The 26,865-nt window shown below is 39.0% G+C and overlaps 1 protein-coding gene across 1 annotated transcript in view; it reads left to right on the forward strand.

Moving 5' to 3' along the window:
* setd1ba (SET domain containing 1B, histone lysine methyltransferase a) overlaps positions 1-26,865 on the forward strand; it is a 120,014-nt gene that overhangs the window by 33,864 nt on the left and 59,285 nt on the right. The window lies entirely within an intron of this gene.

Here is a 26,865-nt window from a genome sequence, read left to right on the forward strand (position 1 = left end):
GATTTTAGGATTGTTTGATATCGTTGCCTAACAGGCAATATATTTAAATTTTATGTATTTTTGTTAATATTCATTTTTTATGTGTGGTATTTGAAATGTACAGCTCATTTTTTTTGTATGTCACCTATGAGCATTGCTTTTTAATATGTCTGTTCTTTTGCATTAAATGCAACAAGTTAGCATGCAGGTGGAGCAAGTAACCTAAGAAGGTGAATGAAATGTTTCATAAGAACGTAAGAATAGGAGCAGGAGTAGGCCATTTGGTCAATGAAGCTGCTCCGCCATTCAGTTAGGTCATGGCCGATCTTTTAGTGGACTCGGCTCCACTTACCCACTCACCATAACCCTTAATTCCTTTCCCATTCAAAAACCCATCTATCTTTTCCTTAAAACCACTCAGTGATGTAACCTCAACTGCTTCACCGAGCGGGGAATTCCACAATCCTACGGGTGAAGAAGTTCCCCTTCAACTCGATTCTAAATCTGCTCCCCCTCATTTTGAGGCTCTGCCCCAAGTTCTAGTTTCACCTGTCAGTGGAAACAACCTCACTGCTTCAACCTTTCCTAAGCCCTTCATAATTTTATATGTTTTTATAATATCGCCCTCATTCTTCTAAATTCCATTGAGTGTAGTCCCAGTCCCAATTTTCATCTGTATTGTTAGTTGTTACAATTGTACATGGTTTTGGTGGGGCCATACCTGGAGTGCTATGTAAAGATTTGATCCCCGTATTTAAGACCAAATTTACTGGCATTGGAGGCTGCTCAGAAGAGATTCACTAGACTGATTACTCGGATAAAGAGTGACCTATCAAAAATGGTTAAAAGGTTACACTTTTATTCATTAGAGTTTAGAAGAATGAGGGTTGATCTTAATGAAGCATACAAGCTTTTGAGGGGACTTGACAGATTAGATACGGAGAACTTGTGTCAACTGTTGGGAGAATCTTGACCAAGGAAACAGTTACAGAATAAGGGGATACTCATTTAATAAGCACGATGCAAAGAAATTTCTTCTTTCTGGAATACACTACTCCATAGAGTGGTAGAGGCTAGATCACTAAAAGAGAAGGTAAATAGATGTTGGAGATATTGAAGGGTTCAGGTCCATGAGGAGCTGGCACAAAAGCAGCCTGGGGAAAATCAGTCTTGATGTCATCGGTCAGGCTTGAGGGTCAGAATCGCCTATTCTTTGGTTTATTGACTTCATATTGACATCCCATAACAGGGATAGTCTTGAGTTTTGGAGAGGTCTGAGCCATGTTCCTGTGATTGAACTACACTGGTGTTCACTGGATCATGAATCTCTGCAGTCCATGAAGAACCTACATTTAAGCTCTGTTCTGTCCTGGATTGGCTGATGTCAGTCCAGTGGGTGGTAGTTGCACTACTAAGGTGCCTTTATCACCCAGCAATCTGGCAAGAAAATAATTACCAAATTCCTGATCACTACTCCAGAACCTCTACAGGGGAGAAAATTATCTATTTTACTAAAACAAAAACAGAAATTGCTAGGAAATCCCAGTAGGTCTGGCAGCATCTGTGGAGAGAAATCAGAATTAACATTTTCGGGTCCAATGACCCTTCTTCAGAACACGTTTTACTATTTTATGTCGTCTGTCTGTCTCTGTGTATGTCTCTTTCTCTTTTACCTTTAAACCTGTAGTTTTGATCCTTCACTTATCCTCCTTTGGACAGGTGGAATAGGACTTTTGAAATTTTGCAAAGGAGAGCGCAGTGATTGATAAATTTAAAACTGGCCCTGACTAAATAGTGATTTAATAGTGATTGTAGGGTACTGACACCTATTCATCAAAATCATTTAGTGCTACATAAGGTCATAAGATTATATTCTAGTTCATATCATTATATACTGGATCATTGAGCAAAGATGAGATGAATTTTAAATTATAGCAAAGGTAATGGAATCGATAGCATCTATATCACAGTGATTCTTTCAGACTGGGAAAATAAATCTGCCTGCTGAGACAGATTGGTCACTGCTAAAGGCCTTGCAGACTTTACAATGTATGTTATAGATATTCATGAATCATGATGAATAATGTGCAGCTGCAAATCCAAATTCTAAACAAAAACTGTCTTTTAACATTTTCTGTTCCTTGTCTGAGATTGTATTGTGTCAGAGTTCTTGTTTCAGGGCCAATATATGATTATGATGTGGAGGTGCCAGTGTTGGACTAGGGTGGACAAAGTCAGAAATCATGCGACACCAGATTATAGTCCAACAGGTTTATTTGAAAACAAGTTTTCGAAGCCTCAGCCCTCCTTCAGGTTTAGTTGTGATTTAGAGTGATTATTGCTGTCATGAAGAGATGTACTAACTGGATGGAATGTCTCTCCAAAGATCTGCTTACAGATGGAACTTTTTGCCATGGAGAATATTGTCTGTGACCCTACAACTCTGATGCAGCATTTTACCACTTCACAGATTGGAAAAGCCAATTCAGTTCCTTGATTCCCCTGTTTTCTTGTGTTAAATGAGCTGTAAACAATGCATGTATTCAAACAGTATATCTGCCAAAAAAATCTTCCTAGGTCTTATGTGAACTTTTTAGAGCTTTTTTTTATTGCACCTAAGGTGCAGTGCGTGCAAGGTTTTGTATTTTGGCTTATGTAAGATACATGCTGTTGATCACTGTTACTTTCTTGTCTCTGCTGTCTCTCCTTCACGTATATTAGAATTATACAGTCCAGAAAACACATCATTCAGTCCCTTGTGTCTGCACCAACTCTTTGAAAGATACCCGATTTGTCTCACACCCAGGCTCTAATGCAGTAACCCAGTATCTCTTTTCCCCTCAGTTTTAATTGAATCTGCTCTCCCTTTCCAGGCAATGCATTCCAGATCACAACTGCTGCATGGGGAAATTCCTCACATTGCCCTTAGTTCTCTAACCAATCAACTTAAGTCTGTGTCCTTAGAAAATTGATTCCTCTGCCATTGAAAACAACTTCCCTTTCTTTAATAAAACCTTAAGAAGATTTTGAGTACCTGTATTAAATCTCTCTCTTAACTTTCTCTCTCCAAGGAGACCAATCCTAGATTCTCTAATGTCTCCATATAACTAAATCCCTCCATCTCAGGTACTGAGATAACAATGTAGAGCTGGATGAACAGGCCAAGCAACATCAGAGGAGCAGGAAAGCTGATGTTTTGGGTCTAAACCCTTCTTCAGAAATGGGGGAGGAGAAGGGAATTTTAAATGAATAGGGGGGGAGGAGGAGACAGAATATGGATAAAGGAGAAGATAGGTGGAGAGAAGGCAGACAGGTCAAGGAGGTGGGTGTGAAGTCAGTGAAGGTGAGTGTAGGTGTGGAGTTAGTGGGCAGGTCAGTCCAGGGAGGACAGACAGGTTAAGGAGGTGGGATGAGGCTGGTAGGTAGGAGATGGGGGTAGGGCTTGAGGTGGGAGGAAGGACAGGTTAGGGAGGCGGGGACAAGCTGGGCTAGTTTTGGGATGTGGTCAGGGGAGGGGAGATTTTGAAGCTTGTGAAGTCCACATTGATACCATTGGGCTGCAGGGTTCCCAGGCAGAGTTGCTGTTCCTCCAACCTTCAGGTGGCATCGTTGTGGCAATGCAGGAGGCCCAGAATGGACACGTCATCTGAGTGGGAGGGGTGAGTTGAAATGGTTCGCGACTGAGAGCTGTAGCTGTTTGTTGCGAACTGAGCGCAGGTGTTCCACAAAGCAGCCCCCAAGTTTCCGCTTGGTTTCCCAACAACTGCCTGGACACCAATATCCATTTCAATCCTACCGACTCCCACAGCTACCTAGAGTATACCTCCTCTCACCCACCTTCCTGCAAAAATGCCATTCTCTATTCCCATTCCTTCACCTCTGCCACATCTGCTCCCGGGATGAGGTATTCTACTCCCTGGATGTCCCAGACATCCTCGCTTTTCAAGGAACACAACACCGCACCCCCCCGCCCCCCAAAGAGTGGCCGAAAACGCCCTTGACTGCTTTTCCCGCAACTCACCCTGACACTCCCACCCTGCAATAACAACCAAAATGGGATGTGGTCAGGGGAGGGGAGATTTTGAAGCTTGTGAAGTCCACATTGATACCACTCATCCTCTCATACCATGCATCATCCTCCGACATTTCCGTCATCTGCAATCTGACCCCACCACCAAAGACGTTTTTTCCTCCCCACCCATATCTGCTTTCCTTAGGGACCACGCTCTCCGGGACTACCTTGTCCACTCCACACTCCCCTCCACCCCACCACACCCGGTACTTTTCCCTGCAACTGCAGGAAGTGCTACACCTGCCCCCACACCTCCTCTCTCAGCCCCATCCCAGGGCCCAAGAAGACCTTCCACATTAGCAGATGTGCAGGTTAACATCTGTATCCGCTGTTTCCCGATGTAGCCTCCTCCACATCGGGGAAACCAAGCGGAGGCTTGGGGCCCACTTTGTGGAACACCTACACTTGGTTCGCAACAAACAGCTGCAGCTCTCAGTCGCGAACCATTTCAAACCCACCCCCCCCCAACTCCTCAGATGACATGTCTGTCCTGGGCCTCCTGCATTGCCACAACGATGCCACCCGAAGGTTGGAGGAACAGCACCTCATATTTTGTTTGGGAACCCTGCAGTCCAATGGTATCAATGTGGACTTCACAAGCTTCAAAATCTCCCCTCCCCAATCACGTCCCAAAACTAGCCCAGCTCATCCCCGCCTCCTTAACCTGTCCTTCCTCCCACCTATCCCCATCTCCTACCTACTAACCTCATCCTGCCCCCCCTTGACCTGTCCGTCCTCACTGGACTGATCTATCCCACCACCAACTCCACACCTTTACTGGCTCTACCCCCACCTCTTTGACCTGTCCATCTCTTCTCCACCCATCTTCTCCTTTATCCATCTTCTATCTGCCTCCCCCTCTCTCCCTATTTATTTTAGAATCCCCTTCCCCTCCCCTTTTTCTGAAGACGTGTATAGACCCGAAACATCAGCTTTCCTGCTCCTCTGCTGCTTGGCCTGCTGTGTTCATCCAGCTCTACACCTGGTTGTCTCAGATTCTCCAGCATCTGCTGTTCCTACTATCTCAGGTACTGTTTCCTTTTGCATTGCTGCACAGCCTTGACCTTCTTCCTAAAGTGCAGTTTCTGGAATTTAACAAGATACTCCAGTTGGTGCCTAAGCAGTGTTTCATAAAGATTTAGCATAAATTTCTTGAATTTGACCTCTGTTTTTCCATGAACAAAGCCAAACATTTTTTTACACCCTCCTCAACTTGATTTGCCATTTTCATAGATTTGTGCTTCTGTGCCTTTTTTAAACATTGCATTACTTTGTTTACATTGTTTCTTCTCATTCTTCTAGCAAGTTGTATCACTTCACACTTGCATATGCTAAATTTCATGCATGTTCCCATATTGCTCGTTTGTCCATACCTGTTACTACCTCATAGTTGACTGTATTAGAGTTTCATATCATTAAAAACTTACGTCCTGTGTGCTCATATCAACGTAATTAATGTATATTAACAAGTGCAATCGTTCACTGGAGAAACACTGCAATATTTCTTCCAGTTTGAAAAATAACAGTTGACCATTTCTCCTTGTAACATGTCCCTTAACCAGTTACATATCTCTGCTTCCACTGTCCCTTTAATTCTCAGGGCTTTGGTTTTGCTTTCAAATGTACAGTATTTGGTACTGTGTTAAATATCTTTTGTAAGCCCATTTACACAACATGAAATGTATAACCCTTAATGATTCTGTTAAAGACTTCATCAAAGAATCAAATGAGTCTAACTAAGTGTGATTTACCTTTTATCAAATCCATTTCATTTAATTTGTCCATATTTTGTCCAAATAACAATTCATTTTGATCTGGATTATTGTTTCTAAAAGTTTCACCACCATCATTTGGACCTTTGGCTGTAGTTACCATGTTGATCCTCTGTCCACTCTTTTCTGTCTCCTTCTGCCGACTTCTATCATGGAAGAATGGTGGAGGAAAATACTTCCAGAACATTTAGAAAACATCTGGATGAGCAATTAAAATGCCAGGGCGTAGTAGGCTGTGAACCAAATGTAGGTACATGGGATTAGAGTAATTTAGTGTTCATTGGTTGGCATAGACGTGGTGGGCAGAAGGGCTGGCTTCCATGCTGTATGATTCACTGACTGTATAATTGGTAACTTTTGATTTCTTTTTTCCTCCCTGTTATGTAATTGGAATAACATTCAGTACTTTGCACTACAGGCTTCTTCAAATCCGACCCAATCAAAGCCCTAAATTATCGGAAATAACAATACAGTTTGCATCCGAATAACCATGTCACCCTAGCTCAGTTTCAAACTATGATATGTGCTTTAGTCTTTAATGCACAAAAGCATAAGAAATAGGAACGGCAATAGTCCAAATCGCTGATTGAGCCTGTTCTGTTGTTTGATATCCTGCTGATCATTGGTGTTGACATCACTTTCTTGTCTGTTCCCTGTGGCCCTTGATTCTCTGATGGATGAAAAATACTTATATCCCAGCCTTGAGTATACTCTAGATGGAGCATCCACAACATTTTGTGATGGTGAGAGTCTTTGGAATTCTCCTTCTGAGTGAGGAAATTTCTCCTTCTCTCAGTCCTAAATGATCAATCCCTTCTCCTGAGATTGTTAACCACACCACCCCACCAGATTCTCCAGACAAGGGAAGGAACCTCCTGGTGGATGACCTCCTGTCATTTCAAGAGTTCCATCTCATGAATCTCTGCTGTATTGCCAGCATAAGAATATTGTTCCTTAAATACAGCCGCTCAAGGCATGGTGTCACCAAAGTTCTGTATAAATGCGACAAAACTTCCTTATTCTTGCACTTCAATCCTAATACAGTAAAGGACAATACGCCATCTGCCATCCTAAATGCTGACTGAATTGCGTATCAACTTTGTATTGCTTTACAAGTACACTCAAGTCTCTTTGAAGAGCAACACTAGCAATTTCTACTTCTTTAAAAAAGTATTTCTGCTTTTCTATCCTTGCTACTAATGTACGTAAATTTGTACAGTATATACCAACTGCTATCTTGTTGAGTACTCCCTAACGTCCCTCTTTTTCTTTGTAACTTCTTTCTTCCTACTCAGCTGAGATTCCTTCTTAGCTTTTGTATTATTAGCAAACTTAGAATAGTTACTTTCACTTCACTTAAAGGATGATGTTTTAGCTGTTTTCCTATTTGTATACATGCAGGCGTTCTTGAAATCTGTTTTTATATGCCTGTCTAGTTTACCTTGTCTTTTCTGGTTTCTAAAATTTCCTGTCTTCAAGCTTACAATTATTCTTCACAGTTTTTCAAAACCTCTTGTTTGAATCTAGTGCTATCAAACTTCCTTAGCCATAGATGGATCTTTTGAACTGTCTTTTTTAAAAAGAACAAATATTTTTGATAAATACTGAATAATTTCTTGAAATGTTTCTCACGGTTCATGCCTATTAGGCTGTTTATTCAATCTGTCTTGTCTGTTCATCCCTTACACCTAATGTTATTGACTTTGTTTAAATTTAAGATTCTTGGTTTGTGGCTCAAATTCATTTTGGGTATGAATGCATAACATGAATTCCCAATTCACTACAATTGTCAGATACATTCTTTCAAATGAGCATTAAACATTGGCCTTATTTAATTATGAAATTAATGTTAAAGATACCGCTTGGAGAGAAAAGAGTCCTCTCGATATGCTACCCGACATTCTTTCCCCTAAATGATGGTACCAAATATAATCACATAGTCAGTAATATATTTTCTGGTAGTTGGAATTATCGTGCTTAAATTGCCTAACTTGTTCTCCCATGTCGCAAAAAATCTTAACTTCAAGAGTGATCCATTGGGTGTGAACTATTTGCAATATCCTGGGGATCTAAAATACACTAAATACAAGTTGTTTGGTTAACTTAAGGTGCATAATGTTTAGAGTTTTACGCAGTTGGGGTTGTTAGTCAAGTCCATCTATATGGAAACCATGCAGTTTGCTTTCTGCAGCATCTCATATCTACTGCTGCTGTGTTATGGAAGTGCCAGTTGAAGATTTGTCAAAGCTTTTGTTAGATATGTTTTTGTGGGAAAAAAAACTTGAATTGCTGAATGTACATACAAAAAGCTTGTCTCCTTTAAGTTCCAATGTAAATGGAATGCATTGGAAAACTTGAAAATTGTGCTTTATTTTCATTCGGGGAGGGTTACTACATGTATGCTCCATTTATTTTAGAGTGTAATGCCATTAAACTGATGGTTTGAAATGGCTGCGGATAAAGATCACCTTCAGAATGTTTGAGAACAATTTGATACTCAAATTACTGACTCAGATTGTAATCTTTTTTTCTAAATCAAAGTTTGGACGCATATAAATAGGAGACATTTAACTCAGGCAGTCATGTACTCACCAATGTGCTCGAAAGAATTCTTACCGTAAAACAGCCAGCCACAGACTTTGAAGTAGTGGAACCTGCTGAACAAACCTGCTTGACTACTTTGATGTTGTAATAGATGAAGGAAGTAACAGGACTCCTACTATCTCCTGACAATGCTCCTTGTTAAACAGGCTCAGGACAAGCCATGGCCCCTCCGTTAGGGCCTCAACACAATTCCTAATGCACTTGTGGAGAGACTTAAACATAGTGCTGCACATTGCCCAGGTGTGTCCCCTTTACAGACTAACTGATGGGAGTAGCGACCTTAATCTCATCAAATGAAGAAGCTATCCATTGATTTTTGGGAATTTGCAATCACTAAATAATAACAATTTTGAAGCATTTTATTTGAGTTTGCTAAAAGCTTTAAATAAAATTCCTCCTAAAAAGCTTGATCAAACTTAAAAATAAGACACAGAAATTCAAGGCAGCACATTATTCAAGATAGTCCTGACCCCACTGCTTACCACTGCCACACAATAGACAGTTAAAAAGTAAAAATACTTGGGAGGATCGTATTGTCATGCATGAAGGATGAACTGAGTGGAATCTGACAAAGCCAGTCGTTGACCCCCTGCTATTTCTAATCTATGTTAATGACCTGCATCTTGAAACCAAGATATAGAAAGGTTTAGAGATGATGGGAACTGTGGATGCTGGAGAATCCAAGATAACAAAATGTGGGGCTGGATGAACACAGCAGGCCAAGCAGCATCTTAGGACCATGAAATTTGACGTTTCGGGCCTAGACCCTTCATCAGAAAAAAAAATTTTCCTTTTCAGATGAAGGGTCTAGGCCCGAAATGTCAGCTATGCTGCTTGGCCTGCTGTGTTCATCCAGCTCCACACCTTGTTATCTTGGATTCTCCAGCATCTGCAGTTCCCATTATCTACAGAAAGGTTTAGATTATTTATGCCAAAGGGCAAATAAGTTCCTGAAAAAACATGACGTCTTACACATTAGTTGGAAAAGAAACATTGTGAGTAGGATGAAATGAAATTGATTTGGCAGATGGTGAGGTTAACTTCGTACAAAAGGAGAGCATCCAGAAACGCACTTGGTGTCTGCATTGGACTGCAGAGCTCAGCTGCAGAAACTGGCTTCTTCTGCCTTGCAACTTAAAAGCAGAAGAGCGCTTTGCAGAGGTCACTTGATACTGAGCAGATCCCCACATAATCACAAAGTAAAATTGCCTTTGGAAATTATGCTGGAAGAATCATTGGTAGAATCATTACTTTCAATATTTGAGTAAGTTCATTGAGAAGTTTTACACTTTGCACCACAATTGGAACAATGTGTTCATCAACCCACAAAAATGTATGCAGTCACTGCAGTGGGTGGTGAGAAGTTGGTTAACACTGATTTCAGACTTAAGTGTTGACCTGAGAGACTAATTTCAAGTAACTCAGGCAATAGATTGAATATATAGGGTGTTTATTTTTTACTAATTCGAATAATTTTATATCAACACTGTATTCAGGTTATTAGGTCATGTAATAATGATGGCAGAGGTGGGAATTTGAGTAATCTGTAGGGCTATTTAGCACTGAGCCCCATAGTGAGAAAATGGCACAGTTTGCTCTTCCAATCCAGTGGGCACATATCCCTATTGACAAAACTTTTGGAATGAACGTAACGTGTCTGTGAAGCGTCTCCTTAAAGATCACTATTCTAGAGTTTTCCTGTTAAACATTAGTGCCAATTCACCCTGGCTAGATCACCTTTTTATTCAGTCGAAGTTAGCCATGTTCCAATTTGAACTTCTACTTTAAATTGTTCCTCACTCTTCTCAGTGACTAATCTAAACCTTATCATATGAGGATCACTCTTGGTCTTAAGTGTTTCCTCAAAGACACATGATTACAGTCCACCTCACACCTCAGATCCACATCTGGCAATGCCTCTTTTCTGGCTCGAACGTTCTTCGCCAAAAATGCTGAAATTCTTCTTTCCTTTTGCTCTAATGTATCCCAATTGATGTGAAGACAATTAAAATCTCCCAATATCACCATTTTATATTTCTCAATGAATTTCACTCTAGATTTGAATGAATGCATCTCAATTATTTCACTGTAGATTTGCTCCTTTCTCTGGCTATATTTGTGACCTTCACAGAATATTTTGAGAATAAAAAGCAGCATCGTTATATTTTTCTTACTTCACAACTTTAAGCATATGGATCCTTGCCCCCTGTAGGACATTTCTCTTTCTGCCATTACAATGTCTTCCCCTTAAGTACTGACATTCCACTTATCTATTTTCCTCCTTCATCTTTTTTGAACCCTTTGTATCCAACCTTATTCATGACACTTTGAGTGTTTACATTTCATTCATTATTCATTTTATGTTTCTTTTAATCCTCCTTAGTCTGCTCCCATTTAATTTGAAAATTCCCTAATGGGATGTGATTATCACTGGTAAGGCCATTATTTGTTTCCTAACCTTAATAACCCTTTTTGAGAAGGTAATGGTTATGGTGCTGCCTCACAGCAGCAAGGACCCAGACTCGATTCCAGCCTTGGATGATTGTATAGATTTCGTACATTTTCACCATGTCTGCGTGGGTTTCCTCTGGGTGCTCCCGTTTCCTCCCACAGACCAAATATGTGGAGTTTAGGTGGATTGGTTGGGCTAAATTACCCATAATATCCAGTGATGTGGGTTGGTTTATTAGCCAATGGAAATACAGGGTTACAGGGGTAGGATAGGGGATGAATCTGGGTGTGATGCTCTTCGGAGGTCGGTGTGGATCTGATAGGCCAAATGGTCTGCTTCCACACTGTAGGGATTCCATGATTCTACTTTCTTGAATCCCTGTCCATCTGGTGCTGTACAACTGTAGTGTTGCTAGGAAGGGAGTTCTAGGCTATTGACCCAGTGATAGTGAAGGAAAGGGGTGTCTTCCATGTCAGGATTGGTAGGATCCATGCTCACCATTTAGCCAACCTTTTCTGGAACTTGCAGTTGTGTGGGCATCAGGTGAAAAGAGGAATTTGTATTGCAATGCTTCCACGGTTTAAAAGCTGCCAATGAAAACGTTGTAGGCATTTGTGTGAGAAACAGCTGTCTGGGTGGTGTAATGAGCTGCTTCTGTATTGCGGAAAGTGTCAGTACCGTATGGAAAAGGGGAAAATACTCAAAACAGAAGAAAACTCTTGTAAAAACCGAAAGAACTGTGGATGCTGTAAATCAGGATCAATAGCAGAAGTTGTTGGAAAAGCTGAGTAGGTCTAGTAGCATCTTTGAAGAAAAATCAGAGTTAACATTTTGGGTCTGGTGACGCTTCCTCAGAGCTTTGTTTTTGTTCCTGAAAACTCTATTGTGCTTGGCTTTGTGTATTAATGTGATCAAATGCAGTGAAGAACCAAGCAATATTCAAATTGTAAGGTTGAAAACATCGGTTTTCATGTGCTGTACAAGTCTTATGTTCAAACATGCTGTTAACTCGCTCAAAAATTGGCCAATTGTTCCCTTAATGTAATTTAAATGTTTTATTTTGATTACTGTTCTGAGGTGGCAGCAAAGCTTGAATGTGAGGAGGAAAGTGTTCCATTCAGTTTTACTCTTATTTCCAGTGCAGGCCCAGCACCAGCAGAAGGGGTAGACACCCAAGATGAGTCTACAAGGTTTTTAGGCTTATCACTCTGTTGCAGCGTAAGAAGTCATATTCTGGTCACAGCTGAGGATCAGTAGCCAAAGAAATTCAGAAGACCTACATCCCAATGCTGGCATCTATGTAGAATGGGCATAAAATCTCAACAAAACAATATCCAATCAAAAAGAGACTTTTTGCTTTTCCATTGTAGCATCCAGCTATTTCCAAAAGTTCTGCCAATGTTTCACTTGCACTAGCTTACTGAATAATTCAAATCATTCCATGTAAACTAGTTTCTGAAATTTGTCCTGAATTGCTTTGTCTCGGAAATACAGTTTATTTTTCTTTGCAGCCACCTGATTGATTATTACTTTATTGCCATTTATGTTTCCTTCTGTGAGGTTGTCAGTGTTTTGTTGGTAGGAAGTGACCACCTAGATCGTGCGGTAGTGTAATAAGAGGTAGCTTTACAATATGGACAGTAGAATGGCTTGGTTCAAAATGAAAAATAGCATTTGGATTTTAGTATTTATCATCAGGCTTGTGGTAATGAGCAAAGTGAGCGCAAGGTCTTAATCGTGATGCGATGTAATGCAAGATGTGAGGGATGGTAGTAATTAATAACAGAAAATGTGAATGGCAACCTGAATGAGTTGGGATCTGTACAGACCAGCAAATCTACATAATGAAATGTGTGCATTAGAAAGGAAAGTCCGCTCAAATCAAGGATATACACAGCTTAATTTGGTCTGTTAATCAGTTTGTATGAGGAATTTGGAGAGTGATTTATGAATGCGATGAAGCCAAGTTTACATCGTCAGAGTTGAATTTGGTTTTTCACATTTTGCTTGCCAGTGATTTGGTACATGCTCTCTTTGTAGATTGACCAGACAAACAACTGCATATGTACAATTTTTGTAAATTAGGCCTTTCATTTTAGGTATAGGATTTTTGTCGCTATTTCTTTTATTTAGATGTAAGCCAAGAGAGCAATGATTTCATTTGGGCCCAGGTTTCTGGTGGTAGCAATTGATGCTGCTTCTCCCAGCAATAAAATCCCAAACTGAATCATCACATCTGTGTTCGTACGATCGAGGATGCAGTTAGAACTAGAGTTACATTGGTACTCTTGAACTACTAGAATTTAAATAGCAATGTTAACATTCCTCATTCTTAATTATAATTGTTCCATCATTGGAATAAGTTCTTTGATGCCACTTTGCTTCTCTGCCTTCCTTTCCTCCAATAAGACATTCCTTAAAGCCAATCCCTTTGACCTTTTGTTTTGAGGGGCTGGGGAGAGAAGTAGTCAGATGCTGAAATTAGTTAAGCAGGCAGCCAATATAAATAAATGAAGAACAACTGAGTTTGTTAAAGGCTTTGTGAAGATCAATTGGGCTTGCTAAAACAACAACAAAAGCAAAGTTGCTGGAAAAGTTCAGCAGGCCTGTCAGCACCTGTGAAGAAAAAAATCAGAGTTAATGTTTTGATCCAGTGACCCTTCCTCAGAACAAAAAGCTAAAAGCCCTGTTGACCCTAGTAGCTCAGGCTCAGGTTTTCCCTTTTATTTTTGGAAAATTGTTTTAAAAACTGAGAGTTGGGGGTGGTGGTGCTACAGCCTTTGGTGCCCTTTACCCATTGGGGTCATCCCTTGAGAAGAGAGTCTCTGTCAGATTGGCTGGCAGCTCCAGAGAATGGGGGTTCCTGACTCTGAGGGTCAGAAGTCCCACTTATGAATTTAGCTTGCCCCCAGCACTTTATAAATTCAGGTTAGACTTGTCCATCCTCTCCTGGCTTGCCACTATCATTTCTCATTGGACAGGTGAGAGTGGGAAGCTGTCTCTTTCCCCCTAAATTTCTCCTAATATGTCCCAGTCTGACTTGGTGTAATACTTTGCTTTATTATGCTGTGGTGATGCCCTTTGGGACATTCAGTTAGTTAACAAGATACTATATAAATGAGTTGTTTCTGGGACAAAGTTAAGCCGAGTCATGCTTGATTTAGTGACACTTTGATACTGATGTGATATAGCAGGGAGAAGTATAATCATATGTTACATTTACAATTAATTATCTCACAACTGCCCATGAAATAAGTGCTTTAACTGCACTTGAGCTGAGAATTTTGGGTTGTTCTTCATTCTATATCCTCTGCACACATGTAGAAATTCTAAATTCATTTGACAGAATCTGAGTAAACTATATACTGAGCTTAGAACTGAAAATATTACAATGACGTTGTCGACAGACTGCACTGCACAAGGGTACTTTGTCCCATTTCATATAAAATGCTGTTGCCTCACTTTATTTCTGCTCTCTAATGTCACAAGTGCAGTAGCCAATGTCTGCTATAGAGCTGTGTCCAATGTTTTAGTTTTATTCATTTGTGGGATGTGGGTGTTGCTGACTGGCCAGTATTTATTGCCCAACCCTAGCTGCCCTTGCAGAGGTGATGGTGAGCTGCCTTTTGAATTGTTGCAGTCCACCTGGTGAGGGTTATTCCACAATTTGGGAAGGAGTTCTAATGTGGAATGTCTAGGATGTTTTCAGACAGAGGTCACTGCATCTTGAGTGAGTAAAGCTTTCAGATAGTCAAATGATGACTCATTGAGTTGTCCAGTTACAATTATCAAAACATATCCAAGTCTGAAACACCTAAACTTTGTAAACAAATCAATTTTAAGGTTCATAGAAAATGGTAAAACTTGTGTGATAATCCCAATTGATATTATTATTGGACAAGTCAGAAGACTAAAATTTGCTTTGACAGATCATATTTTGTTTTCTTTTATGTTAGTTTTAACAAGATCTCCACCGAAACACATACACAATGCAGCAGATTTGGGTTTAACAGTAAAACTGAAGTTTATTATATTTAAAAAAAGAAAAATAAAAGGCCAAACCATTTATATGTAATGTAAATTTAAAGATTCAGGTAAAAATATAAACCCATTAATCCCAGCAGGATTCCAGTACAGTACTTAAATGCCAGAGCAAATTCTCCTCACCATCCCACACAGGGTTTGATTTGGTTATGCTTTCAATTCCTGGTTGTAAGAATCTGATAGCCCCTTCATTGGTTCATTACATAACCAAACTTAATCTTTCCCAGCATTAAATAACACCACCAGGATTTTGACCAAACGTTTCTGGCCTGGAACGTTTAGTAAACAAACGAAGGTAGTTTTTAAATGAAAGTAGCTTCTCAAAAAAAAATCTACTCTGAACTAATCTTCTCCTTTTCTCAGGAGCAACACATTCAGTTTCAGCTAAGCTGTGCAAATTGAGTTCCCATAGCTATGGATGTTATCCTTAATCAAAATCAATCTCTGATCTTGTAAACTGGAACCTAATACACAACAGTTCATATTGTTTTCTCATAAATCTCTCCCAATCTGAAGAAAAACCCATTACTCTCTTGGAAGTCATTCTCCTAGAAATCGCCATGCCCAGAGAAATATTGACAAGTTAATCATTAAACCCTTTCAGACACATAGAAAACACAAAGGCCATTAATTCAAATTCAAAAGTCTAAGTCAAAAGTAAATGATATTAAATCACCACCCCCTTAACTCATATTTGCTGCTTTTAAAAAATCTTCACCCCCACCCCTCCACCCCCACAACCAAAGTCCAGCATTGAAGCTGTGCTGACAGGATGAAAATAAAGAAATAATTTTAGAAAACGAAACCAAAGTATGTTTTCAGTACCAAAATAAAGTTATAACAGCACAAACAATGAGCTTTTCATCTTTTTGTAATGCTACTTTACTAAAATTGATGTAATTTTCCATTGAGAGATGCTGAATTTGTTAAAAAAGTGATCATTTGTGAGAAGTGAAAAATTAAAATTTGCCAAGCATTCTGAATGTTTAAAACAAAAGATACCACCCCCCTCCCCCAAAAGCTCAAATTCTATGAAGAGATTTAGCATATTGATTTGTAGGGGCTTATGAATAGAAGTCTTAAAGTTATACATGATGAAGCAGAATGTTTTAATAACACAGGATTCTATTTCAGGGATTGAAAGGAAAAGTACCATGGATGACAGAAATCTGAAATTAAAAAAGTGTGGTCTAAATACTCAACTGTTCAGGCTAACCTGAGTATTTCCATCATTTTCTACTTTTAATACTATTTCAGGAATACTTGATAAAGAGGAAAAATTACAAACTTATCTGATCTTTTATCACTTTGTTGTAAAAATATTATGTCCCTTGCTGTAGAAAGCTGTGCCCTAACTAAATGCACTGCAATTACTAGCCAAAGCTCCTCTAACAGCAGAGTCCACCATATGACCTTTATCACCTAGATGGACAAGGGCAGCAGTGTAATTATCTTCCACATAGCCTTGTTAGGTGTTTCTATGCCCAAGGACTGCAGCAGTTCAAGAAGGCAGCTCACAGGTAATTAGGATGGCCAGTCAATGCTGGCCTAACTAGCAACAGCCAAATTCCATGAACACGTTAAATATATGAATGCAGTAAAAGTACAGAACTGCTTTCTCTGCTGTTTATGTTTTCTATGAATGTATTTATCTAGCTTTCTACAGTAAGTGGAGGGAAATATTTTACTTCTTAAGAATTAATCCTGAACACTTCCTTCTTTGTTTCATGAGATCCTTTTTAAAAATTTCTTTTCAAATTCTTTGGGACTTTCTACTCGTGGAACAAGTACCAGAATAAATAAGGCTGGGTCCTCCAAACTTCTCCAAACTGGCATAATACTTTGTGCTGCTAGGCTGCACGTTTGAGGCTATCAGGCAACTCCTACACTATTTTGGCAGAAAAAGTAAGAAGGGGCAATATAAAATAAATGAAAGCAATTCTAAAGTGAGGAAGAGAAAAGGGGCGTGTGCAATTTGCACACCGTGTTGAAGATAGCATGGTTGGTTGAAAAAATGGTGAAGAGAAAATATGTGACTTTGGGCTATGTAAATAGCCACTATGGTACAAAAAGCAAGAAAGTTATGGCAAACCTTTTATCAAACATCAGTAGGCCTCAACTGGAATTTCTGTACATAGTACAGTCATACAGTTGTACAGCATGATCCCAAACTAAACTAGTCCCACCTGCCTGTTCCTAGCCCATATCTCTCCAAACCTTTTCTTTTCATGTACCTATCCAAATGTCTTTTAAACTCTGAAATTGTACCCACATCCACTGCTTCCTCAGGAAGTTTATTCCACATGCGAACCACTCACTGTGTAAAATATTTGCTCCTCGTGTATTTTTCAAATCTCTCTCATCTCACCTTAAAAATATGATCCCTAGTCTCAATTCCCCAAATGTAAGGAGAAAAGACAACTGCGATTAACTGTAGCTATACCGTCTATACCTGTCATCATTTTGTAAACTTCTATTAGGTCACCTCTGAACCTCTTACACTCCAGTAGAAAAAATCCAAGCCTGAACAATCTTTCTTTATGACTGAAATCTTCCACACCCAGCAACATCCTGGTAAATCTCTTTAGAACCCTCTCCAGCTTACTGGACACAGTATTCCAGAAGAGGCCTCACCAATGTCCTGTACAACCTCAAAATGACTTCCCAACTCCTTTACTCAAAGGACTGAGCAATGAAGGCAAGTGAAATGCATTTTTTATTGCCCTGTCAAATGTGACACAAACCTCAAAGAATTACGTAGCTGCACCCCTAGGTTTCTCTGCTCTACAACATTCTCCAAGGCCCTACCATTAATTGTATAAGCCCTACCCTTTTTTGTTGTACCAGAATGCAATACTTTGCATTTATCCAGATCGAACTCCATCTGCCATTTTTCAGCCCATTGACCAAATTGATCAAGATCCCTTTGTAATCTTAGACAATGTAGAACCTGAAGACCTAGATTTAAGGGTGAATGGCAGAAGCAAAAGGAAAACTGGTGTAGGGTGGAACTTTTCCATGCAGCAATTGTTTAGGATCTGGAACACACTGCCTGAATGTATGGTGGAGGCAGTTTCAATCATGGCTTTCAAATTATTCTTGGTTAATTATCTGAAGACAGAAGGTTTGCAGGGCTGCAGTGAAGGGTTGGGTATAGGGCGTAGCTGAATTGGTCTTGCAGAAATTTGGCGTGGATATCTCCTTATACTGCGAAATATCTGGACAGCTCTTAGGAATGGAGCTGTTGATCAAAATCAACTTCAGCATACCTTTCTGTAGATCTGAATAGCCAATTAAGACATAGACAGATCCACTTTGGAACAGGTTGCTAATCTCAAATAATAGACCCCAATGTGGCTGTGCAGGTCCTAAAATTCGGTCCGTTCAGATAAAAGCAAAATATTGGAAATCTGAATAAAAATAGTACTGGAGAAATTCAACAGCTCGGTCAGCATTTGTGGAGAGAGAAACGGTGTGATTGAATTGAGTCTGATATGACTTCCTTATTGGAACATTGTAGCAGACCATGATGAAGTGTTTTACTTGTACTACTTTCAAGTCAACTATATTTTCAGCTCACAATGTGTGCTTTCCTTTAAGTTAGCAACACAACCGGGTGACTGCGTGGTGGAACACATAGGAATGACTCCAGTGTCTCAATTGCATATCATTTCCGTAAACCACCTTGCTTTACTGCTAACATTTCTGTTCTGGGCCTGCTACAGTACTTCATTGAAGGAGATGATCAACTAATGTTGTACAGTAGATTCATCCTCTTCAAATCATACAAATTTCTATACTTTATATATTCATTAATTTTAGCTACTTCAAATACACCATAGCTATAGTTTTAGAAAAGTATTCTTAATTCATGCTGAGTATCTGCCTGATGCATATGTTGGCGTTATGCTTTCAGGATTGAAGGGAACAGTCTTCTCTGACATCTTTAATCTTATTAAAGAAGCATGCATGACTTCCAACTGACTGCGTTTTCATTTAATATCACTATAGCTAGCACAACTAGCTTTCCCTTAAAATACATCTTTATTATTTGACTGAATTGCTATATGGTAGCAAGTTCCACTTTATGATAAAAATGTTTTTCAGTCTCTGCCTTATCAAAGCCCCATCTAGTGATTATGTGTGCACTTGACTCCATGTCACGCCTCCTTCAGCCATTACAGCCAGCTTAACACCAATAATGTAGAAACATGAAAACTATGTTGCAGACTGAATGAGTTAAAGGACTTAACCTAATTTTGGGTTTGTTACCCCATTTAAGCATCACCTGTGACATTTGTGTCAACTGAATGCCTTAGTTTGGCTTTTAAGGTTATTAAGAGGCCACCTGTGATACCACTGTTGTTAGAAGAGCATTCTGTTTACCTAACTCATTGCTCAAAATCATTCCATGATGAATACTGCATCATATTTTTATTTATATGGCCCTGTCTATCTCTCCAAAAAAAGTCAGTTCTATTTGGTTTTTCACGTGTGTGTGCAATTCTGACAAAAATACTTAACTGCCCAGGTACCACTTAAACTCCTATTATAAAGCTGAAGTAAATGCTACATTATGTCTTAATACTCTTTGCAAAATACTCTTAATAAGTTTGCACCCTCCAATTTTCTAATGTTGCTCTGGCTTTACTTTAATTTGTTCTGTAATGTATAAATTTTGCTTTCTGGAGGTACATTCTGGTGCATTCAATGTCTTCTTTCCAAATGCATGGTTTTGTTTTAACTAGCACACTGCTTTATCAATCAGCCAGTTTGCCTTGAATGGGAGGTAAATTACACACCGTTTAGTGAAGGAATGCTGCAAGTAACAGCTGTTGTAAGCAAGTCCATCATATCTGGCTCACATTTTAGAAATTAAAAAATAGGGGTTTCTTTTCCTGGCGTTATTTTCCTGTGTTCATTTGTTTACGGCGGTAATTTTTTGCTGGTACCCAATTCCTCCAATGCCTTATTCAGATCATGGTAATTAGTGTAAGCCCCAAGTGTGAATATTGGAAGATTACTCAATTTAAGTGGCACTACAGCCAAGTACCCCTCAACATAAACAGGCACATTTTTTTGTAAGGTTATGTACAGTGAAATAGAACGCTGGTTGAACTTCCTGCCTCAGCAAATTTGGCTGTTTAGGAATTAGAACTAGGATTGTGCAGGTCTTTGTTGCTCAGCTAGTCACTGGATGCATCTCATGATCCATGGAAGGAGCACTAAGGTCATATATGTATACAGTGTTCTTTCTGATTGTGTGAAATAGCTTGAGTTGTAAAGCTCTGAAGTTGTAATGTACATTGTTTTACATTTCTATTTTGTTTAAAATTTACTGGAAACAGCCACTACCTTATAAAATGAATAGCGATGCTTTGTGGTGTTGCAAGATTAATCATGCAATGCATTTTAATTTCACGAATAAGTTAAGACTGAATTTCAAAATGTATACTCACCTAGTCTATTTGTAAATATAAACTCAATTTTTTAAGTTACTTGTGCGTCAGTCGAAGGAGTGAGTATCACCTCGTGGGGTGCTATGTGTAATTTTATGAAGATTTGAAGATAGAATCTTCATGGATGCAACTTGAAAAATGATACTCGTGATTCCTGTATTACTGTATAGAATTGAATACAAGAGAGGTAGTGTGCAATTATTTTAATACCATTAGGATTTATTTTCTCAGCAAAACATATAATATTCATGATCAGAAAATTTGCTCATTGATCCAGTTTGCCTGATAAGGATTATGAATAAAACAGCAACTACCTTGACAGGAATTGTGGTCTATTTGAAAGGAGAAACATTTTCTCTCACTGTGATTGTGGTTAAAGCTGTCCTCTCGTACAGAAAGCACGGTTTATTCTTTCTCCCCTTGAAATTTTGGTGGAATGTTTGTTAATAAAGTGCTAAGTCGTTATGATTGTAACAGGCTTTGCATATACAGTTTCACCTGTGAAATCTTGACTTATACAGATGTATATTGATCTTAAATGTCACTCCCACCTTTGCAATGTGGAATTTAAATTTGTGAAAACAGTGCCTTCGCATCTTAATTCCATCATTTAGTTTGATTCATAAAACCAAAGTTTAACGATCTTTATATGCATGTATACAACGTGTGTGGGCTTGATCTTTAATCTATTGAGTCTCTTGTCAATTCATACCCATTGATTAGAAAACATGCTCCAAGGCATTAGACCCCTGCATATCTCAAGGAATAAAGTTTTACAATCCACTTATCTAAAAGAACAACAATCATTTTTGACCAATGAATGTACTGTAGTAGATAGAAAGTGCGCAGAATTCTAACAGGAAAATTATCCCAGAGAATCAGTATTTCTTTAAATTTAATACAAAGCATAGATAAATAAGTGCACAACAATTCTGAATTTTATAAGTTTGTTTTTATTAATCTCCACCTGTATTAGTAATGGTAGTGCTAACTAAAAATTATGTACCTCCATCGTCTGTTGGTAAAATATAAATTTTATGTTTTCAATTTAAAACAAATCCTAATATTTTAGTTAGATTGATGATATGGATATTTGGGAATGATTAGAAAATCATCCCATTGATGATTTGATTCTACATGATGTAACCTACTACAGAATCATTTTTAGTTTATGTAGGATGACGTCCAAGTTATGAGTTATTCTTGTATGTAATCGTTGGATATTGATTCAGTGACAGCAGCAGATTTAAGGAAGGGTGGCATATTGGCATATATGAGAGAAACAGACAATGTAGTGAAAGTTGTAGCAAATTTTATTTCCAGGTTTAAAGAAATGGTTCTTTACTGAGGCCTTTTTCACCTAATTTGTATATGGCAATCTTTTATATAGCTTTGCACTTTGAAGCAATTCCAACAGCTCTGTAAATGATACAACATCACAGAATCCATAAGTTTAGTATTTTGGAAAATTTTTTCTTGAATAAGAGAATGCTTCCATACAGCCACTGAGCATCAGAGTAGCACACAAACCTACATCAAACCCTACGCCAACTGCTAACCAGAACCAAAGAGACCCATTACCCACTCTAGACAGGGCCAACGTAATCTACAAGATCCCCTGCAAAGTCTGCGACAAACGTTACATTGGACAGACAGGAAGAAAATTAGCCACGAGAGTACACGAACATCAACTAGCAACAAAAAGACAACCAATACTCACTCATCTCCATCCACTTGGATAAGGAAAACCACCGGTTTGATTCGAACAACACCAGGATCCTGGGACAGGCCAAGCAGAGTCAAGCACAGGAATTCCTAGAGGCCTGGTTTTCTACTAAGAAGGCCATCAACAAACATATAGAGCTAGACCTTGTACATACACCACTGAAGGAAAAGTGGAAGTGAGGTAATCCAGCTCAACGGACTCTGGAGTTTAAGTAGCAGGTGGGAAAACAAAACAGCGCTTCATCAGAGGCTGCACTGATGATGTTACCCAGCAGGGTAATGAAACGTCTGCAGAACAATGAACCAGCTCGGCGAGCCAACCAACCACAACATCTACAACCCGAGCTACACATCTCCTCAAAAACCTGAGAACATTTCCCTTTTTGAATACTGGATTCACACCCATGAATTTAATATTAGTTTGTGCAGGTGACTTGAATTTAACAGTACACCAATTGCAGCCACTTTCTACAATAAGCAATTCTTAGTCTAGAAAAAATAGACATGTAAAATAATGCCACCATTCATTTTATGTTGTCTCTCAACCTGGATAGAAAGCCTTTCACTGCCCCAGGACCCAATTGCCAATCTCCCACCTGCACTTTTCCCCGATTCCATCCACTTCTGATTGAGAAGGTGAGAATGATCAGTAATCACATTTTCTCCTACCTCACTTTGATCACCAGGGCCATCGTTTTGGAATTCTGTTGCAATCTCATGTTAGTATGTTAATGTGGCCTGAATATTCAGATCTCTGGATTTGCTGGATTCTTGCATAATTTTTGGTCTGTCTTCTGCACCTTTTGCTGTTGCTTTGTATTACTAGGGGCCAGTGATTCTTTTCATTTATCTGCGCACTGGAAAAACAGATGCTACCAGTACTACAGTAAGCCTAGGCTGTTCTGGTCCGATGTGCTCCTCCCCATTTATGAGTTTGTCTCTTGTGCCTCCATAAAGTAGAAGGGACAGGTTTCTCTTTTGTCGTCTTATTGTGTAATACTTGGTTGATGGAGAAGCCTCCAGATATTTGATCTCAGATGAACTCCTGCCGTGGCATTAATGTAACACCGTGTCTATGTTTAAATAGCTATTTTTACAAGCATAGCTTACACCTTTTACACACTATCCTGTAACAGCAGTTGCCTAAAAGGCGATTGGTGATCCAGAGACAGAATCTGTTATCTGCTTGATAGTGTTAATGATTTTTGTAAATATGTTATTAATAAAAAGCATTGACTGTGAGTTCATCAGTTGGTGTATGATTTGTTCAGCATAAATGACTAGACCAAGTGGATTTGAAAGATAAGACGTGGTTTTTGATTCAAAAAGAGTATTCCGTTTAAACATTTGTCTGTATGTCACTGGAAAAAGATCTGTCAATGGGAGAAGCGGCTATGCCACAACATAGATTAGCTTGGACTCTATCAAGTGTGGTGCCAGAAAAGACTGTCCAGGCTATAATCTCCTTGTTGCGTTTTTTTAAAAAATCAACATTTTTCTATTTTCATGGCACCCTTAATAACTAACTCTACCTGGAGTAGACTTTTATGATCATTGCTCTTACTTTTTGAGAATCAGAATAATGATTTGTTCCCTACATGAGAAATCAACATGGTGTGAAATCTTGGTAAGGAAATGTGAAGACTGTGCTGGCTTCAAACCACACCAACAACAGGCAGATCCTTGGTCAATGATTGCTGTCTTCAAAGAAGAAAATACACAACATAAGAAGCACAAGAAAGATGACCTCAAGTTACAATATTGTCATGATCCCTGTGAACAATCAATAACATTTAAAAAGAAATTTGAACTTAATTAAAAGCTTAAAAGATAATGCAACAAGATTTCATATTTTAAATTTTTGCTGAAGCAAATAACTAGAAGCACAATTAACTGAACTCTTTTTCTTTGTGGGCAACTTATACCGAAAGATGACAGAAAGGTATATTCCTGTCTTACATTTCTCACTTGTAGCATTCGCCACAAAATTGCAAACTGCTAGTCACCTTCAGCTTCCAAGGCAGTTCGCACTGTCTGATTTCACTGTACATTAACTTTGAACGATTGTTTCCAGAGCTTCCATCAGCTTTTTAGAGATCTCCCAAATCCACTACCAGAAATAAAGCTCACTGATTCATTTTAAACCTGTTAACTAGTTCAGGACTAATCTCCCAGATTCCTTACGTGGCTACAGAATACATCTGTTCAACCAGAGATCATTCCCCAGCCTGCAGACTGCTCTGCTAAGTGTCAAAATATCTGCAGCCTCTTTGTTTCTGCTGACCACATCAAACTGCTGTTCATTTTGACTCTCCCTTTTCTCTTCTGTCTTTAAGAAAAAAAGTTGATGGAGGAGAGTCTATTTACGTTTAGTATAATTGCCTTTGCCTGTTATTCCCAGTGATGAGAACTTTACACCTTATTCTGCAGGTTACCATCGACTAGAAATTGAACTGGACTAACCATATAAATACTGTGGCTATAAGAGCATGCCAGATGCTTGGAATCCTGTGGTGAGTCATTCACCTCTAATGCCCCAAAGCCTGCCTGCCATCTGCAAAGCATAAGTCACGAGAGTGATGGAATGCTCCTAGTTGCCTGGATGAGTGCAGCTCCAGCAACGTTCAAGAAACTTGAAACAGCCTGCTTGATTGGCACTACATCTTCAAACATTCAGTCTCTATAGGCCAGGCTTAAAGCAGCACTGTGTACCATCTATACGATGCACTGCAGAAATTCTCCAGGGCTCCTTGGTCACCATGAATAAAAGCAAAATACTGCAGGTGCTGGGAATCTGAAACAAACAGAAAAAGCCTGGGAAGCTCAGCAGGTTTGGCAACATCTGTAGAGAGAGAAACAGTTAATGTTCAGAGTCAGAGTCTTCTTCGGAACATCCTAACTCTGTTAGTTTGCTCTTTCTCCCTGTATGGATGCTGCCTGATCTGCTGAGTTTCTCCAGCTTTCTCTGTTAGTTTGTGAGACGCCATTCTCAACTTCCAGTTGCTTGCCATTTCAGTGTGTCATCTTATTCCCATTTGAACATTTCCACTCTAGAACTGCTGTCATTTTTCAGTGAAACCTGAGCGAAAACAGCATTCATTTTCTGCCTAAGCTATAATAGCCTTAAGGACTTAACAGTGAGTTTAGTAATTTCGGTACATGAACACTGTCCTCCACTTTGACACTTTTTCTCCTCCTTCACTCCACGTTCTTGTTTGAGCAGTTTGTTCTCAGCAGTGTTGACCTAATTTCTGCTATTCATACATATCATTAACATCTATTCTGCATCTTAATCTCTCTTTTACTGCTATTAAAACTTCATGTCTTTTGCTCTGAGTACCAACAACAAATATCTCACTCACTCCTCCTCAACCTTTGTCAACATCCTTTTCCAGCCCCTTTCAGTTCCCAAAAAGAACTATTGGACTCTGTTAATTTATCCCACCAGAGACTTTTCGAAGACTGAGCTGATATGAGGTGTCCCTTTATCTTTCTAAATTCTGTACTAGGAAGTGTATATGACCCTTTTTGGCTTTGTTAACTGGCCAATGAAATCCTAATGACTGTTCATATCTGCATTTATATTTATCACATTAATCCCTCCTACTTGAATTTTGTCTGCCGAAAAGTTTGGAAAATGTTGGTGTTGCTCACTCATATTAAGGATAAATCTGAGCTATAAGGTCTGTTACTTCCAGTTCCTTGAAAAGATGTAAATTAACAAGAACTTTCATTTCAATTTTGTGTGTAACTCCATTATATGCACCTAAATGATCCACGAGTCAGAAGTCCCCATGAATGAAGTTTTTGTTGTGTTGATATCTTGCTTGCAAATAATGACCAGGAAAGATTAGAATACCCTGCTGCCAAATTGCTATGTCCTGATTTATACAATTGCACTTGGTCAAAATCTATCCTACTTAACACTTGGGGAACTCAGTGATCTGCTCGCTTCCAAGATTAGAACATTACAGTTTCACAATACATAATTGCACAAGTTCGAGGATGTGAGAAGAGAACAAGTTTTACTTGAAAATTTCCAAAGCCATTCAGCCTTTGTGTGTACTCTGAGCTGAATGCAGTTTGGAGTTAGTTTGATGCTCTGTTGTACATTGTTAAAATATACTCTGTGCCGAATATGATGCTGAGCATCGGGTGTCTGCATTGACGTCCATTCTGTTCCTTAATTGCAATAAAGTTGTAAAACTTGGCATCAAGTTTCATTTCTACATAACAGGAAATTCTTGTTTCTTGGTCCTTAGTAAGTCTGTTGTGGTGGAGGCCATGATGCTATGAGATGTGTAGAATCATTTACCTGATTTCTTCTAATTTGATGGTTATTGTGATGTTCATTTTAGCATTAATAGATGTTTCCTGCCAAGTTCCTAGAAATTTTGTGAATAGAAATATAACATTTGCTAACCAGAATATATTTTTAATTTTTCATGAGGAGTGGGTATCACAGGCAAAGTCAGCAGTGGACAGACATCCCTTATTGCACTTGAAGGTGGCGGTGTGGCATGTCCATGTGGTTTAGTTGAACTGATAGTGCCGTTGTGGAGTTCCAGGATTTTGATCCAGCAACAGTGAAGGAACCATGATATAGTTCCAAGGCAGGTTGATGTCTGACATCAGGGAGGCGTGAGGTAAAATAAAGACGACAGTAAAGTGGAAACATTTGAGAGAAGTACTATTTCAAGTTTTATGTAAAAGTTGTTGTAACATTAATGACTGAATATTTTTAATTCAGTGCAATTG

The sequence above is a fragment of the Stegostoma tigrinum genome, chromosome 26 (genome assembly GCF_030684315.1).
Source record: "Stegostoma tigrinum isolate sSteTig4 chromosome 26, sSteTig4.hap1, whole genome shotgun sequence".
In the NCBI taxonomy this organism is placed as follows: Eukaryota; Metazoa; Chordata; class Chondrichthyes; order Orectolobiformes; family Stegostomatidae; genus Stegostoma; species Stegostoma tigrinum.